At 40.4% G+C, this 19,822-nt stretch overlaps 1 protein-coding gene and 1 long non-coding RNA gene across 6 annotated transcripts in view; one reads left to right on the forward strand and one right to left on the reverse strand.

The window, feature by feature from the left end:
- Window positions 1-19,822, forward strand: part of SMYD3 (SET and MYND domain containing 3) — a 550,856-nt gene that overhangs the window by 348,969 nt on the left and 182,065 nt on the right. The window lies entirely within an intron of this gene.
- Window positions 1,030-7,169, reverse strand: LOC121919359. The gene is made up of 3 exons (XR_006101455.1): window positions 7,053-7,169; window positions 4,490-4,556; window positions 1,030-1,197 (listed from the first exon to the last, which is right to left on the reverse strand). It is a non-coding gene; the product is annotated as an uncharacterized LOC121919359 (long non-coding RNA).

Genomic DNA, 19,822 nt, shown 5'->3' on the forward strand with positions numbered 1-19,822 from the left:
AGATGACAAGTAAGCATGAATGAAGACAAGGCTAATTACAATTCATTGCAGAACAAATCTAAACATTATTATCCTGTTAACCTAATTGGAGGGGGGAATGTGGTTATGCCGTTAATAACCAGGGAAAGGAATATTCAGAAAATGGTTGGTATTTCAATAGTCATTTTTCTCACTCTGAAATTTTCCATAATTTGGAAGAAAATTCTCCTTTAACTGAGATGTTGTTGTAAATCCCAGCATTCCTCACACTGGCTATGCTGGTTAGAGATGTTTGATAGTTGCCATCCTAGTCCAACAACATCTGGAGGGCAGGGTGATTCCCCTCCTTGATTTGAAAGCTCTCCAATCTTGTTGTGGAAACTTGTAGGTAGTTGGCTGCAGGCAACAGCTACCCCCAGTGCTCTCACTGGGGTGTGTGGATGTGGGGGGGAACACCATGTGACACCTGGTCAGGCCCCCTCCCACCTCCCTCATTCTCCTCATGAGAATAGTATCACGAAGAGAGTAACACATTGAGGGAGGTGCTGTAGCCTTTGCATGGTGCACAGCAACATGCTCAGCCCCCCCTCCCTGCCATGTGCCACTCTACATGTAAGTAGAATGGCTTACAGTAGGGGGGCTGGGCACACTCCCTCCCTTCCATTCACTGCTGTGCACATGAATAGATGGCCTGTGACAGGGGGGCTGGGCATGCTCTATCCCTGCCATGTGCTGCTCTACATGTGAGTAGAATGGCCCATGGTGGGGGGTTGGGCATGCTCTCTCCCTGCCGCACTCTGTTCTACTCATGTGTAGAGTGTCGCGCAGCAGGGAGGTAGGCGGTGCCCTTTTGGCCCCGATCCTGGAAGCCCTGTTTGAAAGCCCTGCCTCAGCCCCCAGTGACACCCTGAGTGGCAACACCACTGGCTACCCCAAGGGCCAAATTCAACCCTTGGTGAGTACTGGTTGATACTTTGCTTACCACTCAGCCAACTATTAAAAGTATTTTAACTTTAACTAGACCCATCACAATTGGCTACTTCACCTAATTAAATGTCCAAGAAGCACACCGGATGAGATTGGTCATCACCTCTTAACTTAACTCCCATCACAGGACTTGGCAACTCCTCTCCCCCCCTCAGCGCTGGCGCAGGTGTGGGTGGTGTGGCGCTGGGCGCTTTCTTCGACACTGGGCGTCCGAGCTCTCTGTGTATGCTTCTGGTGGGAGGTAAAGGAAAGGGAGATGACACTGCACCCTGTTCTCTTCCCCTGCCTGCCCTCTGAAATTATTCTATCTAGTTTTCAACCACTGGACTACAAAAAAAGCTGAGTATTATTGTCGGAACTTATAAAAGCCTTCAGTCTGGGACCTTGGGAATTTAATGGATTCCCCCTTAAATAGAAGGGCCAACAAATATGTGGGTCCCCTACTATTTGAACTGCAAAATCCATTATATCTCAGCATTGATTATGTTAGCTAGGGCTGACAGTAGTCCAACAGCATCTAGAAAGGCACATATTCTTCAGCCTTAGTATAGACTACCATACATTGAGTTCTGGCTAGAGGACATAAATGAATGGGGGTCAGTAAGATACATAAGATCAATTCCTTATTAGAGAAGTTCAGCTGACCTCTGAATTCTCTCCATTGTTCTTGTCATTAAGGAAGACAGCCTTGTACCACTCTCTGCCAGAGTTTGCTTATGCTTCTGCCAATGTCTTATCTAACCCAACACCTTGTTTTGTTTATTGAACATTGCCATAATACTTAACCCATTTGCTTGTCAGAATGCCAATGCCCATATTATTTATAAACACCTGTTTTAATTATCTTTAATTGTATTATTTATAAATGCTGTATACATGTTAGTATTGGAATAATGAAACTATCTTTGAAATTCTTCTGGCTCAGCCTTCCCATCCTGTGGGAAACTCTGTGAGAAGTGGTAAAATGTGAAAATAATAAAAATAATTGTTCCAGAAGGAATGTATTGTAAGATTTAAAGATATGTTTCACATTAGAGATTCCATTATCTTTGTTATAGCATTTATGGTATCTCATTTTAGAACATAGCTGAATATTAAAGGTGTTTTATTAGTTTTGATGAAAATATGATATGATGTTACAATGTGAAGTGATTCACAAACTGCCAGTAGCATGCTTAGGCACAAAGCCCTCTTTCCAAATGTGAATCCTAATTCATACAGGAACATCAAGTTTTCACCACATGTATACTAATCCTAGGCCTTGATGTTAAAGTTTTATTTAGCCTTCTAAACAAGAAATCTTAGTTCCATTAAAGAGCAATTAAGAGTTATTTATCTTCACTATGTTCCCTCAGGCATGTGATCTAAGCTAGAAAGTATATGCAAAACATACTAAATGGAGGTGACATTGCTTCCAGTTTTGAATCTGTTGGAAGAGATCATTTTTCATTAACAAGATAATTACTTAAATTACTAGATTTAAAGCAGCCCTTACTTGTTTTTGTTTGAGTTACAAGCCATATACAAGGAGCAAGTTTGTTATGTCGAGCTGAATGATTTTCTTAAAGTGTTTCATAATGTGTTGAATGTTTTTTCCTAAGCTGATCATGATGTGAGTTGGAAAACTGGAAAGGAAATATATTCCTTCACTGAAGCACCTGGCAAGTGACATAAATTGCATCTACTGCAGAAATAATCCAGTTTGACACCCCTTTAACTACCTTGGCTCAGTGCTACGGAATTATGGGATTTGTAGTTTGTTGTGGCACCAGAACAGGAAACCAAATTATTTCTTCAGTGAGGATGCAGCCAGAGCTAGAAAAGGTTCACTTATGAAACAGTGTAGATTAGTGCTATTGCTACAGATCTTTACTCTGCTGGTCAATTTTTCTGCTTTTCAGACTGAAGTTGAAAACAGGTTATGTGAAATACTGCATAGGAGCTATTTGGCTTGCCGGGTTTTCACTGGGCTGGTAAATCTTAGTTCTGTAATTGGTTTTTCATCTATCACTGTTCTCTATCCAGGCAGAGTAAGAAAATACATCTTGGTTCTTGTCATTTGCAATTTACAAGATTGCCAAAATATTTTAGCAGTAGGCAGTAGAGGCAGTAGATTTTGCTGATGATAGTCCATAGCTATGAGTGTTCATAGTGTCCTCTGACTTGCCCTATGGCCTTTTTAAAAACTTACTACCAATATTATTTATTTATTTATTTATTTATTTATTTGCACATCTGCCATATTATGTTTAAACTGCAGTGGTGTGCCAAGAATCACTATTCAGTAAAATATCTAAGACATAGGCACGTTACAGACTGCCGAAAAGCGGCGGCCTGCACCCGCCACTTTCCCCGCCGGATTGGGGCCTCAGTAGCCAGAGTGGCAGCCGCTGAGGCCCTGATCCGCCGCTTTCCAGGCCGTGGGGAAGCAGCAAAAGGCCACTTCCCCGAGGCCTGGAAAGGGGTGTCCTTGAGGCTTCAAGCCCTAAGGACACCCCGCGGCGGCGGAGAGGAGGAGAACCCTTTCTCCTCTGCGTCGCTGGGCGCAGCCATCTAAAGGCTGCGCCAGTGATGCAAGACCAGGAAGGAGCTCCGTTTCGGAGCTCCTTCCTGCGCCGATGAAAGGGCACACTAAGCACCCTCGCGCGGCGTGTCGGTGTCACGTCTGCGCCACCTCATTTGGATGCGGCGCTCATGGCGTCCCCCATGTAGATGGGGCGCCGCCATCTTGTACATCCTCAGGACGTATTAGGCTTGGGGGCATCAAGAAGTGACGCCCCTTTTTAAACCTAGGACGTCCTGAGGATGTCCCTTATGGCGATCTGTAACCTGCCTTCATTTGCTCTCAGCACCTCATTGCATGCCTCGATGAAGGATTTGGATAAGAAGCAGTCTTTGGACTATTTTTTCTAGCAAGCTTATTTAAACTATATGAGACTGAGGGCAATGTGTTAGTTCACTCTCAGGTATACTCATATATCCAAATATTACTCAAGGCTATGACAGTGTAATGAATATACGAAGCAAAAGGCTATCCAAGTAGGTTGAGTGATCAAGGATGAGCTTAATGAAATATGAATTCAGTATCTAAGAGTGTGGGCAGGAATTATTGTGATGATGATTTCATTTATATCCCATCTTATCCCTGGTATAGGCATCCAAGATGGCTTTGGTTTTTGACCCAAGGATTTTAGGGCCAAGAACTGGTTTAAACTAGAAGGACACTTTTCTGAGGAGACTACAACATCAGAGAATGAACAGAGACTATGGCATTGTCTAACCTTTCTCTAGTCGAGAGAGAGAAGACACAGATAATAACAGTGAACTCATGACTTTGAGAACCATGAATTTGTAGCAATTCATACTATTAGGAAACGTGAGAGATAGTTCCTAATCTCTCAAGCAAAATAATCAGATTGAACAACAATCATTCTCCCTCCCACTCTCCACCCACCCACAAGGCATAATAGAGAGGGAAATAAGCCACTTTTTTGTAAAAACTTATAAAAGCAGATCTACTTACAAATTGCTTGTGCATAGTCAAACACAAGGTCTTATGGAAGAGAGGGAAGGAAAAATGGATGCACATACTGAAAGAAAGTGGACAAACAGGAAGTTACCATAATGCAAACCAGCAATTTGTCAGGGTCAGTATGAAAAAGTTGCTAACACTGACAAGTACTCACCTGACTCTAAAGCCTGTTTCTTCCTCATTATTGCTAGCTGCATAATGTAAGAAAACATTACAAACACGACCTGTAATAATAGTTTGTTTTGTGAGTTTAATGAAATAATTAATATCCTGGTTTTGGTTCATTTTGTTTTTTATAAATATTTCGGAAGCAAATCTGACAAATCACTATCAATTGCCAGCCTCTCAATAATCACTTGCCAAGTCAAGTGTTAGCAGGCCAGAAAATCATATTCTGAAAGTTGCAAGCAGGCAATTAGGACAATTGACAGTTTTTGTTATATAGCCGTATGTGACTGCTTCGAAGAATGCTGACAGCCAGGGGTGATGTCTTTTCTGAGCTGTTGACAACCTTGCTTGACACTCCTGTTATCCTAGGGATAGTGAGCTTTGACACAGAACTTGTAACAGAAAACCTGTGAAGGTCTTTCCATTCATCTCACCCAGAAAGTACTCCCTGGAGCAATTGCACAGCTGGTGGAAAGTTTCAAATCTGAATCCCTTCTTTAAATCAAATGCATCTGAACCCCAGTGCTGTCATGTTGGCATCTATTAATTCAGCTCCTATATCACTTATGCCAAACCATCTGTGATGTTTGGAAGTATGATATTGGTGGGACTTACAGTGGTGAGTTTATTAGGTTTCCTTTCTCCCCCTGCCCTTATGCTTTTGGTATCAGCTGAGGTTTGGTTCTAGCACTCTGTGTGGATACCAAAATCTGTGAATGCTGCATCCCATTATATACAATGGGATGGTAAAATGCTGTCCATATATAAAATGGCAAAATCAAGGTTTGCTTTTAAAAAAACATTTTAAAAATATTTTCAAGCCATACATGGTTGAATCTGTGCATACGAATTCGGTGGCTATGGCAGGCAACTGTATACTGTGGGCATACTATGGCAGGCAATAGTATACTGTGTATACTATGGGATGCAAATACAGGCACATCATTTCAGATGGGTAATGCTGGACAGTTGCCAATGGCCCAGACGCTCACATGGGCACACTGCTGACATAGGTGTGGCTGTACCAGATAAGTTCCAGTTGTTCTTTGCCAGTCCTGGCATATAAAACTGTGCAGGACTGATGTACTAGAGGCACTGCAGGGAAATAAAATGACAGGCATCAACTTCAGTGCTAGGTAACTAGACTCTTATTTTTCTTGCTGTGTAGACCACTGGGTTTCTTTAAATGTGAAGAACAGACATGCAGTAAAATAGCTGGCATTGTTCAAATAGGGATATGCATTGATTGATTGATTGTATTTATACCCTGCCCTTCAGCCCCAAAGGCTATCAGAGCAGTTTACAATTATCATTTTTAATTAGACGGTTTATGCAGTTATGCAAAAATGGAACTCAATAGTCAGTTATGTCCAAACAGTGGTCAAGCAGGAAATAGCTTATACACTGAAAACTGAATTCATACATGACTTCCCTACATGTGCAGGGTTCTCAGGAAGCCAACTTGACACTGTAGAAAACTGCTGACAGTTCTCCTAAAGCAGCAGCATCCAATTTACTTGTAAATGAAGGTGGTTCATTTGGTTCAGAGACCTGACTCTTCTCTAAAGGCTACACTTTTTAAATATGGGCTCAAGAACTAAGGGGTTCTTCTCATGCACTCCTAAAAAGACGACACTCTAGGCAGCTTCTTTTTAGGGACGTCCTTATGGTGCTTATGTGCCATGATGATGCCCCTTCCAGCAAGTGCCAGTTGGACGCTCTGATGCGTGTGCATCATCATGGTGCGCCTTAAGTAAATGGGGGCGCACCATGATGGTGCACGGGCACCGATCATAGAGCTGGGCACATGTGGACTCTCAGCCCTATCTAGCCCTAATTTCAGGCCCAGGCCAGTGCAAAGCATTTAGGGTATTCAGGTAGAGCTCTGAATAAGAACTTGAAATTGTGCCCAGGAAATAGCTATCTGTTGGTCTTTGGAATGAGAGGGGAAAAAACAACCTTAAAGAATTAGTTCTGGAATCACTGTAGCTCATGTAATTCAAGGCAATAAATCAGGGTCTCATTACATTTTAGGGAACTAAATGAGAATCTAGTGAGGACTATCTATCATGCTTCAGCTTTGTATACACCAGATGACCAAGTTGTTTACAAAAAGGAAAGCTTTTGTTTTAACACTTTCTCAGCTCCCAGTTCAATTTTACTTTCTGTTTCAAAAGAGATAAAATGATTGCTCCTTGGATTCGAAATGAGAGTACTCATGTAGGGTTGCCATAACCCGCCCCCCCCCGTGACCAGCACGCTTTTGGGGGGGGCCCTCCCGGTCACGGTCCGGTTTGGGCCCCCACCCATGCCTGGTCCCCTGTTTGGGGGCCCCGCTCCGGCCATTGCCGCTGCCGCTAATGCGACTGCTGCGGCGCCAACCCACCTCCTCCTCCAGCTCCGCCTTCCTCCTCTTCCTCGCCTCCAGGGCGAGGGCTTGAATGCCGCCCAGGCCTCAGTAGGGGTCAGCGGCAGCACGCGCGCCTGCCCCGCAGCCCGCGGCGCGTGCGGGGGGGAAGGAAGTGGGGCAGGTGTGCGCGCTGCCGCTGGCCCCTACTGAGGCCTGGGCGGCATTCAAGACCTCGCCCTGGAGGCGCGCCTGCAGGCTTCAGAGCAGGGAGAGAAGGGTCTCTCCAAGGGAGACCCTTCTCTCCCTGCCTTGGGGCTTGCCCCGCCGGCCAGGCAGGCTCCAGGGCAGGGAGAGAAGGGTCTCTCCTCCAAGGGAGACCCTTTTTTCCCTGCCTTGGAGCTTCCCCCGCCGGCCAGGCAGGCTCCAAGGCAGGGAGGAAGGGTCCCTCCTCGAAGGGAGACCCTTTTTTCCCTGCCTTGCAGCTTGCTCCTCTTCTTTCTCCTCCTCCTCTTCTTCTGTCTCCTCTCCTCCTCCTCCTCTTCCTCCCCTTCTTCTTCTTCCTCCTCCTCTTCTTTTCCACCTCATCCTTCCCCTCTTCCTCCCCCTTTTCTTCCTCTCTACTTCCCCCTCTTCCTCCTCCTCTTCTTCCTCCTTTTCTTCTTCTCCTCTTCCTCCTCCTCTGCTTCTTCCACTCTTCCTCCTCTTCTGGTTTGACCAGAAAGGGAAGCACATTTCTGCCATCTGTCTAGGAATAATGCCAAATGTCCTCCATTTTTATCATGCCTAAGAATCATGCATTTATATGAATTTTTTTTTAAAAAAACATCATTTTTGTGTGTCCTCCATTTGTTAAAAATGTGTCCTCCATTTGAAAATTTTGTCCTATGTTTGTCCTACATTTGTCCCAGTTCGGAGGTCCTGACTTATGGCAACCCTATCATAGGGTGAACTTCTCAATTGAATTTGTCCAGGAAAATTATTTATCATTCACCAATTTGTAGGATCAAGAGCCAGGGGGTATAGTTTAAGTGTTGGACTAGGACTCTGTGACACCAGAATTCAAATCTGTGCTCAGGCGTGGAAATCCAGTGGGTGGCCTTGGCCACTGTTTCAGCCTTAGAGGAAGGCAATGCTGAACCTTCTCTGAATAAATCTCACCAAGAAAATCCTGTCATAGGGTCGTTGTAAGTAAGAGTCAATTTGAAGGAGCACAAAGACAACAAATTTATAAGATCTGTTTCCAAGAGAATTGTGATTAATTCATTTCACCTGTTAATCTCTCAATATTTTAGGTTAGGCAGAGGAGAGTCCAAAAACTTAAAAATTCTCCCAACTAAACCATGTTCTTTATTCACCTGTAACACTTCAGCTTTCCTCAAAACCTGCTAGGCCCCAGACATGGTTGACTCCTGTTCCCCCTGAGAGAAGATTTATTTGGCTTGTAATGCAGTCCTATGTTTTCTAGCAAATAAGGCCTACTCCATAGAAGGGCACTATGATTTTGGAGAACAGATATTCAGCACAATAAAATTATTTCTTTGCGGGCTTGTAAGGTACATACATCTTGTTTTTGCAATTGCTCTGAACAATTAACAGTCCATATGCCAAGGAAAAATTTGAGAGCCAGCATGGTCTAGTGATTTTTGCATTGGACTACAGCTCTGGAGAGCAGGATTCAAACCCCCACTGGATGACTTTGGGCAAATCACACTATTTCAGCCTCAGAGGAAGGCAAAAACAAACCCCTCTGAACAAATCTGGCCAAGAAAACCCCATTATAGAGTTGTCATAGGTTGAAAACGACTTGAAGGCACACAATAACAACAGCAACAACAGTAATTTGACAAAACACAAGTATAATGTATAATTTTAACAATATTCCAATGTATCCTAACTTAAACCATGCTGGTTCTTTGTTCTAAAAATAGTAGAGCGGCAGGATGATCTTCCATGTTAATTCTTGCCCATTTAGGAAGAGATAGATTTGTTAATTAATTTACCTTTTAGATTTGCCCTCCTATTCTTGGGGTGTGATCTAGATAGTTAAGCTTTGACTTGTATCACAAGAAGAGTCTTCTCTCTGAAGTTTTTCTGCTTTTACTTTTCTATGGCCCTATACAGACAGGCCAAAATAAAGCTGCTTCGGGTCACATTGGGGGTATGCCGTTTACACAATGCAGGCGTACTAAGAGTCCAGAAGTTGCGCAAAAGCTGCGCTCTAGTCCTTGGGACTGGATCGTGCCTTTGGCACAGCTTCTGGACTCGTAGTACGCATGCATCATGTAAACAGCATACCTCCAAAGTGACCTGAAGCAGCTTTATTTTGGCCTGTCTGTATGGGGCCTTCATATTTTAAAAATCTATTCCTCAGCTACTTTATCCTTCTTTTCCCTGGCTGATTCTGTTATCTGGATCTGTTCCTGTCTCAGTTTCTGCTTGGCTCTGGACTGCTTCACTATTGTGAAAGACCTGATTCAGAAAGGTCTTGTGTTCTTCTTCAGCATTATCTGTGTTTGTCCCACTCGTAAATATTCTAAGCAGATTATGCAGAATGAGGTATCTCTCTCTTCCTTAGTCCTGTTTTCCTGAGTGCTCTCCCCCTTTGTAGACACAGCCATCTGTCAAAGTACCAGATTCTTCAGCCACTTTTGCTACTTCACTTCAAGACCGGGTGTTTGTTAACTGCAGGCCAGCAGTAAGATTCTTTTTTTTATTTGCCTGTGCCTCCAAGAAACTTCAAGATTGTCAGTGGGCATCCTTTTCACATACACTCAGTGCTGTTACCATTAGGTTACAAATTCAGTTTACCTCTGGGTAGACTGAAATTCTCTCTAGCATAGAATTATGCATAATTCTGTCCCTAGCATTAAGTAGAATAAGGCAATCACCTCAAGTGCTAGATGCTAGGAGGTAGCAACAAGTTATGTCGAGAGATGTTAGCCCATCATCTGTGTTCAGCTTCAATTATCAGGCTTTCAGCCTTTTGTGTGTGGAATGGATACATGGTGCATCAGTAGAAAAATGTCTTGAGCAGACCATATATAATGTAGTCACCTTGTAGCTTCAAGACAAAAAAACCCAGTACATTTTAAACTTAAAACCTGTTCTATAAAAAAAAGAAAAGAAAATGGACCTAATAAATGTCCCCAAAATGTAGCTGCACTTCTCATCTAGCAGCAAAGAATTTGTTTCAATTGCCCTTCACCTTTTCCTAAAAAGAATCTGATTAAGTTGAACAATTAAGGCAGCACATACTGACATAGCTTAAAGGAACAGTGAACAAGAATAACTAGGTTGCCATTTTGGAAGTTATACACTGTTCATTAGCCTCTGAGGATTAGATATGTCTCAGTGTTAACAAGATGTTGCTGCTGACTTGACAGTTTTAGATAGTGCTTACAGTGATGAATTTTTAAAAACATCTCCATGTGATTCCATAGTACCATGTGCCAAACAATAACAATAAAAAGCCATTTGAGCCAAGTCCAACTTTTGAATTTAATTAATGGAAGCTGATCTTGCAATCCTTACAGAACATATGCTGTTCAAAGCTAGTGGTGTTGGCAGAGATTTAATCTTACCAGTGAAAATGTTGAGAAATATAGGGCTATGGACCTATTAAATTCTTGAGAAGGGATAGATTGAGAGGGAGATACAGTCAAAATATAGGAGTACAGGTATTATGATTTATACTCTTACAATAGATCCAGTGTAGTGTGATGGTACAGTACTATACTAGTTCTGTAGAGACCCAGCCTCAAATCCCCAGTCAGCCATGAAACTCATCAGATGGCCTTGCGTCACTACCTCTCAAGCCAACCTAACTCAAAGGGTTTTTGTGAGGAGAAAAATGGGTATGACCCATTGACAACCTTGGAGGAAATTTGAAATATAAATATAATTAGCCAATTAATAAAAGTTCACATTGACTATGGAAAAATGATTATCGTCTGTAATCAAAGGCTATGATCCAATGCAGTTGCATCTTAAGTACGTAAGCTATGAATCAGTAACTCCCTGTGAAGAATCTCACTGTGTCCATTGACACCTGTCTCCCCAACACCATTGGGACTGCCCTCAAGAGAAAGAGCCCTCCCTCCATGGCAACTGCTATCGTCCAGCCTGGAGGGAGTGAGGGGGCAGGAAGGGGCTAATTTTGAATTTTTATCATATTATTTATGTATTTTTATTACTGTAACCTGCTCGGATTCCTTGTGATTGGGCGGGCTATAAATAAATAATTTATTATTATTATTATTATTATTATTATTATTATTATTATTGACCTACCTTACATGATTCATCTAATGATTATTAAGGCAGTATATACACAGACAGTAGCCTTAACCACAAAAAATAGCAAGCATGTCCCATTGCAGAATGTAGGGTTTTTTTTATTTTGTTAAGAAAACATATAAAGAAGACATAATACAAAACATACAAAACACAATACAAAAATGATTATATGATAATCCACATTAGTTTCATACACTTCCAACATAACACACGGTACCCCGCTTTTATAACATCATTTATATTCCTCCAAATTGGTATTAAATCATCAGCTTCTATGAAAAACATATGAATATCACAAATATATTTACATTATGCAAAAAAATTAAAACAAGGAGAGTTAGGCAAATTAGACAAAGTTAAGCAGCATAGGTTATAATACCTTAAGTCCACCGTATCTATCTAAGTATGCAGAATGTAGTTTTGAGTGAATATGCTTAGGACTGCACTGAAAATGTGACACAGACACTTATTATCAGTACAAGAGCTTAGGAGCATAAAGACTGGTTTTGTTTACATTTTACCTCCAGGAGTATATCCATTTAACCCAAACACTTTGAATTTGAACTTCTCCCACATTTAACACATCGCTGGCAGCTCACCAGGGATCTAGCTGTAATGAAAATTCCCAGTTTTGCAGATTTCTCACATTGATGTCTGTGTTATAGATGTAGCTTAAAACACATCCTGTCAAGCAAGGGTAGCTGTAGAAATTCAATAACACTCTTCATGCATTCTCTTGAACACAGTTCAGTTGTGATGCAAAAAGACCCCCAACAGCAGTAACAACAAAAAGCCGGACTGCACATACTGCTTCCATCTCCTCTGATGCATCCCTATCAACTGTCCCCATTTCCTTACATTGAAATTGAAATTTATTTATTTATTTATTTATTTGAAATTGATTGAAATTTTATTTCTATATTGCCGTTCCCACGATCACATCTGCTGGAGGATGAATTTTGTTATATGCCTTCCACTAAACTCCAGTTTTCGGCAACATCTCGTAGGATTTTTGTGGCAAAACATATTGAGAGGGTGTTTTCAATTTCTTTACTTTAAGGCTGAGTTTGAATTGCCTAAGGCCATCCAATGAGGTTTCTTTAGCTGTGTAGAGATTTAAACCTAGGTCTCCCAGAGTGCTAGTGCATCACTCAAAGAATATTCTGAAATTTTCTCATGCTGGATGAGAAGGGGTTCCTCTACACATCAAGACACTGTCAAAAAGTGATCAGACACTGTGAATTTTTGTTGTTGTCATCGTTTTTGCATTAGAGGACTTCTTTGCAAAACATTTTTTTTTTGCAAAAAACACATTTTTGCATCAAGCACAGTGTAATTTGTACAAAATAGTATTGTTGTTAGTTCAATTAATTGTCCTCCCCCAAAAGTGAAGTGAATAATAACAAATGTGCACAAATGCTGTGATCTGGGGTGCTTTGAGTGCCCGATTCAAATAATGCTTCTTGTTGTTCTTCCTTCAAGTAATTTCTGGCTTATGGAGACCCTAAGGTAATTCTTTTACAGGGTTTTCTTGGCAGAATTTGTTGAGAGGAGATTTTTCCTTCCTCGGAGAGAGTGTGACTTCCCTAAGGTCACCCAGGTTTCCATAGCTGAATGGGGATTCAAACTCTAGTCTTCCCATGTCCTAGTCCAATGCTCAAACCAAGACATTATACTCGTAGGCTATAAATTAAATAAATTGCCCAGTAGGGAGAAAACTTTTGAAAATAATTGTTGCATATAAGAATGAAAGAGGTTAAGATTCATGAAAGTTTACATACCAATGTTTTGGGCAGGATACTTGCAAGCACATCTAGCAAGAGCTCTCATTCAGTCTTCATCCTCTATTTTGAGACTGGTTTTAACTGCTGATCCATTGGACAAATTATGGGATTCCTCTACTTCTTCCTCCAGTGCCTTATTTTTGTGTCACCTATGATAAATAGTTCTGGAGAACTTGAAAACTTTCACACTTTTAAAGCTTTTTAGTTAGTTCTGGTAAAGGTATTTAGGACTAAAGTGGATTTTGTGGGAGGCAGTTTCCTCTTGGAGGGATGAAGTGGCTTAGTGGTTAAGACACCAGTTCTGACAATCGGAAGATCAGAAGGTTGGCAATTCGAGGCCCAAGTGCAGCATGATGGGGTGAGCTCCTCTCACTAGTCCCAGCTTCTGCCAACCTAGCAGTTTGAAAGCATGCATGCAAGTAAACAGGTACCACTTTGGTGGGAAAGTAACAGCGTTTGGTGCAGTCATGCTGGCCACATGATCACCGGAGTCGTCTTCAGCCAACGCTGGCTCTTCGGCTTAGTAAATGAGATGAGCACCGCCCCCTGCAGTTGATTACAACTAGACATTCATGTAAAGGCTCTATATTTACCTTTACCTAGTTCCCTCATAGACCTTTATTTTTTCCATTGTTCAGCATGCATAGGCTTCACATGTGACTCAGCACAGAGATTTTAACTCTGTGGCCATGTTGGTTAATAGATTGTGGGATAGTATGTTTTTCAGGTTCTGATTTAGAATGACCTGGTCAGCATTCTAAATTATACGGGGAACCTATGTGAGTAGAACATGTACAAGGTAATGGAGATGGATGATATGGATGCAACAGAAGGTTTGGGGTCAGCAAACATGTGCTCACTTCCTCCTGTCATGTGACTTGAAGTGAGTGAGGATGTCTGAACATGGCTAGTGTCTTTAGGCATACAGTGTGCTATCTAAATGCCCTTTGAATCAAGATAACATGTCGTAACGCAGTCCATTCAACTTAAGATTAAGCTGATCTTTAAGATGAGCCTATTCTTTTATGAATACAATTTGTGGCAAAACATGATTTTAAAAAAAAATTATCCGATTTGAAATTAGTTGCTCTAACTTGGTTGGCTTGCCTTGAAAGGTTAATGCTATAGCTTGGTAAGTGGTAACTAATTTCAAGCGAATTTATTTCTATTAAAAACTCTAATCAATTTTTAGTGGCAATACCTTTTTGAGAGGCTGTAAGTTGAATGAGCAACTGCACTCTGATTACTCTGATAATGAATACTTTTTTTGCTCATAAATTAGTAGTTTTTTGTCAGAATCAACTCTTATGCCCTCAGTTTTAGCATTTTTGATTCTGTATTCATAGTTTGTTTTAGTAATTGTTTGGTTATATTGGGCTATGCTGAGTTGCACATGCATGCATAATATATGACACATTATGCATGAAATTTTCCTAAGTGAGAGGCTCCAGTTACTTTCCAGTAAATACAGTGTCTGTCACATAATAAAGCAGATCCTTCTTTATGCAAGTGTATTCTTAGATCTCTAACAAATATCTCAGCTGTTGAGTGAAACAAATGACTGTTTAAATTATTGTGTTATGCTCTAGTAATTGTGGGAGGAGGGAATTCTAATATGTGAATACACTAAAATGTATTTCTGATGTAACAAATCAGAGAGGTGGTTGCATTTAATATTGTCATAATGAAACACTGCAGAGATTGAAGTTTAATCACAGGCTTTCCCCAAGGTTGGCCGCACAGAGTTAAAAATAGTTTTTAATTGATTTTGGTGAGACTTGGCTTCTGTAGATCTGCTTTACACATAACCTGAGTAGTGTGTGATTACTGCTTCGTTTCTTTTTTGATTTCTTGCTGCTACAGTAATATACTGTATAAGGATTCCAACCACATGTAAGGTGAATTGCTTAGTAATGAACTACCATGCTTGTAATACTCATGTATAATCTCAACAGATAGTTCAAGCATAAAATGTTACCAAACAATGTAGAGAGTAGAAAAGCAAAAGCAGTTCTAAAGGCTGTTGATGACTGCCCAGTTGTGGCAAAATGAATGTCTCCCAAAATAAAAAACACAGTTACTTTAAAAACACTGTTGAAAACACTGTTGAAATCCTCAGCAACCAGTCAGTTGACTATATATGGTTACATATATACAGAATCATACAGTTTTAATCTGAGCATCCTCAGAAGGCAGATTTGGGGAACAAAGGTGAGACCTAAATCTTATAACAAATAAATAGAGGTGACTTTATAGTGCATTTAGTGGGGCTTACTCCCAGGGAAGTGAACATAGGATTGCAACTTTAAATGCTGCAATCAGAGTTTACTAAGCATTAAATGAAGGGCATTGTTGTTGTTGTTGTTGCCAACAGTTTAAAATTTTAGAAACCAGAACATTGTATACCCATTGGTTTCAGTGGGAATTGGCAGCTATCCCTTGCTCCACTTTACAACAAGCCTTTAAAAACTTGTCTGAATTTTAGAAGGCCCTTGGGATACAGGCAGAGAGAGGATGTTGTTCAGGAATGCCTTCTGAAAGCCATTTTGTAATAAATATAATAAATAAATAAAATCTTTATTTATATCCCGCCCTTCCAAGAAGATCAGGGCGGCTTACAACAATGCAACAAGTGCAAACAAATACAGGTTAAAAACACGAAACAATAACAATACACAGTCTAAAACAATAACAAAGGCCCCGTTAGCCCATCCTCATGGCCACGGAAGAGGAGGGAGGCCCACAGGATATTTAGTCGGGGAATGCCTGCTTGAATAGGAAGGTTTTGAGGTCCTTCCTAAATTGGGCCAGGGTGGTAGATGAGCGGAGCTCCGTGGGCAGCGTATTCCAAAGGGCTGGGGCAGCTGTGGAAAAGGCCCTTCTAGAGGTAGAAGCTAACCTAGCCCCAGGCACCTTCAGCAGTTGCTGCCCAGATGTTCTGAGGGTGCGAGGCGGATTGTATGGGGAGATCATTTTGTGATCATGCAAGCTTTTCCAGGCTAACAAAGGAATTCTTTTGAGTATATTAATCAGTTGTCATATAATAGAAAAATGCCTGTAATTTGTGAGAAAGTCTGTTGTGGGTGCAGCATGGCTATTTTGTTGTGAAAGGACACAATGGATTGGATCCAGATCTCCAATCATGCTGGCGAAGGGGGATACATTCCAGAACAGTATGAGAGGTTAGAATTGCGGGAAGAAGTAGGAGCTGGTTAAAACTCCAGACTTGTTCTCTTTCTCCCATGGAACCAAGTTCCCACCACATATAGATGGATCCTCTCTTTCATGAGCTGGGCAGGATGTCTGGATCCAACCTTGAAATGTAATTTTGTTGAAATTGAGATTGTCTTGGGGTACAGTTGTACGGGTAATAGTTCTCATTGTTCAAATACTGTAGTTCAAAAGAGATCTACTTCTGAGACAATAACATCTTTCCCCCCAGCCCTGAATTTATCTGACAGTAGTGTAGATGCCAACTGATACTAGTATGTTTGCATTTAATTTTATGAGAGCTTTGTTTATCTGTCTCAGTGCTTTATTAGATGCCTTGGTCTGTCATGTAAATATACTGACTAACAGAACAAAATAGTATTGAGCTAGTCTGCTTGTATGTCTGTAAGCCAACGAGTGTTCAGAAAAAGAATAAATCAATATTTGTGTCAGAACAGAAGCTGTTCTGCATAGTTTGTTGAGGAAACAGACACAGAGGTTTCCCCGCAGATTTCTAGTATACATGGTAATTCATATGCCTAACAAAAAATGGGATATCTGTGATGCTAATTTTGTTCCGATGTCGTCTTGTCTGTTGCCTCGTATCCCTACCTATTGAAACATTAAACACATTGTTTCTAGTGTATGAGTATGTTGCTAAATGAACACCTAGAATTTTCAAATATTATGATGCTTATGCTTGCTTAGGGATGTAATTCTGTGCTAATTTTGTTCCTGAAAGAAGCAATTTCAGCAACATTTTTTCCTATTGTGAGGAAGTCTTTAAACCTGCACAGTTTTTGAAGACTATACTTCAGGACTTATTCTCCCCCCCCCCCCCAAAAAAAAAATCATGTGGCATTTTTGCACAGAAAACAACATTTTCAGCACAGAATAATTTTCAGCACAGAAAGTGGGATTTCCTGAACTGACAATGGCATAGTTGGGGACATATTTGCGAAATTAGCATTTGTATTTATGTAGAGGAAACAGCATTTTCTGCTCAGGTAATAGTGTTTTTTGTACCAAAATTAAGATTTCTTCTAATCAATTTTGTGCAGAATAAGTCCTGTATTGCAAAGATTCTCTTCAGTTTAGGACCATTTTTTAAAATATTCAAATATTATTTCCTTCTTTGTGCTTGATCCACACTTTTTTCCTCTGTGGGAATGGGATTCAAATCATTGCGTGTGAAACAATTGGTTGGTTTTAGTTAGCTAACCTAGAAATTAATTTTTATCAGTAGATATTGCCAAGATTTTGAGGTAGCTTCACACTATACTTTATTTTTCAAAGAAGGTATTTCAGCAGATCTTGATATTATTGTACAAGTAACATGTTTTATAGCTTACCATAGATCTTGGTTGATGCCAAGCAGTCTCCTCCTACAACATGCTCATAATGTTTAAAGGTAATGCCTGATGTGCTTTCTACAGCTTGCCAGGTGCTGGGAAGCACAAATCACAATTATCCTTAGATGTCTAAGAGAGAGAAGATACCTCCCATTCTGTTCCTTTATTGTTCTTTGTGTTTACTCTTCTCTGCATTCCACCCTCCTAAATTCTGGTTCAATTAGGAAAATCTGTAAAATCAGTTCCAAAATGGTCACATGCTGTGTCAACGTTCATTTCATCTGCAATTTCCCCCTCTGTTTTGTCAATACAATTGCAATGGGAAAAGCAACCTTGATTTGACTGTACGTTCTTGTGTCAAGATACTACTGGAATTGAGTTAGTACCAATTTACAGTCCTAGTGTACACAGGGAGTCTTTATATAACTATAGGTATGCCAAAAACATCAAAAAGTCTTCAGAGAAATAGTCATGTTAGTGTCTTGTAGCATAAAAAGGAGGAAATCAGGGAGAGAAAAAGGTGGGGAAAAGAATGTAACAGTATCTTTAAGACTTGGTTTGGTTTTTTTAGCATGAGCTTTTGTGGCTATAAATCCACTTCTTCAGATGCAATACAAAGTGATATTAAAGCCTCAGGTTATAAAGCATATTTATACAGTCAGAGGAGTGCAATAGAATGTAACAGGATCCAGAAAGATGCAAGTCATGCTTCTTGCCCTACATTTTCTGGCCTTCAGCCTACATCAGGTATGTCTATACTGTACTAAAAAATAGTGCAGTTTGACACCACTTTAACTGCTGTGGCTGCATTTTACAGAATCCTGGGATTTGTAGTGTGAGGCACTAGCACTCTTTGACAGCTAAAGACCTTGTAAATCTACAAATCCCAGGATCACAAATAAAAACATTTTTTCAGAACTTTGCAATAAATTTTTTAAAAGAATTAAAGGCAATGAAGTTAAAAACAGTATAAAATTGCATACATTAAAAGAAAAAAATAACTGAAATGCACACCCCATATATTATATGTTGAAAACCTACCTGAATAAAAACATTTTTGCTACATCACTTACAGTGGTGTCAAACTGCATTATTTCTACAGTGTAGATGCACTCTTAATCAGATATCGAGTCTATAAAAATTTATGCCAAACAAAACTGGGGAATATCTACATTGCACAATTACAGCAATTTGATGTCACTTTAACCTGGGGGTCCACTCTATGGGTTCCTGGGATTTGTCATTTGATGATGGACATAGAATCCTTTTGGTGACTTCCTTGAATTACAACATTATAACTCTCTTGCTACAAATCCTAGGATTCCATTGGACAGAAGCATGACAGTCAAAATGTCATAAGAGGCTATAACTGTATACTGTGGAGACACCCCTTGTTAGTCTTTAAGTTGCCGCAAGACTCTGTCATAATTATTTTTAAATTTCTTTTGCTGCAGCAGATGAATTGCCCCCTGGAAACATGGACAAGTTTGCCCCTTTGCTCTGTTTTATTGTGTGCCATGAATGCTCTTGCCCACCGAGCATCTGGATACAATAATGCGTGCAATAACATTGAAGTGGTGGCTTTTGTGATTGCTTTTGCTGTGCCTTATCAATATGACTGTGCACATTGCTAATACAGAGGGAGGGGAAAGATATGAAGGAAATGAAAAGCTGCAGCCAACTATGCAGACACAGTGCTCAAAACACTTGAAATATAAAATGAACAATAAAGAATTCCTGATGCATTAGTTTTCACTTTGGAAACAAGACAAGGTAATCCAAAACTGCAAATTCTAGGCAGGACTTTTCATCACTGTATGCATTGTATTTAAGTGTTACTGGCATTGTCCTAGGAAGAGATACAGTACTGGTTAATGTTGGGCACATATATATTCATATGTTTGGTCTTTGTTGCAAGTGCCTTATGCTATAATTATATTAATCTGGTAGAGTCTGAATTGCAACAAAGAAAAGGCACAGTATCTGCATTCCAGACCATGAACAATGTTACAACAGTGAGCTGCCTTTGCAATGAGTATTTTGGTACTTTTTACAGGTAAGAGAAAGCCATGTATTCTCTTTTTTCAAAAGCTATATTTCCTATTTCCCAGTGGGCGCATCCTTGTCATTATGCAAATAATACAGTGGCATTCATGAATTCATA

Source organism: Sceloporus undulatus, chromosome 1 (genome assembly GCF_019175285.1).
Source record: "Sceloporus undulatus isolate JIND9_A2432 ecotype Alabama chromosome 1, SceUnd_v1.1, whole genome shotgun sequence".
NCBI lineage: Eukaryota > Metazoa > Chordata > Lepidosauria > Squamata > Phrynosomatidae > Sceloporus > Sceloporus undulatus.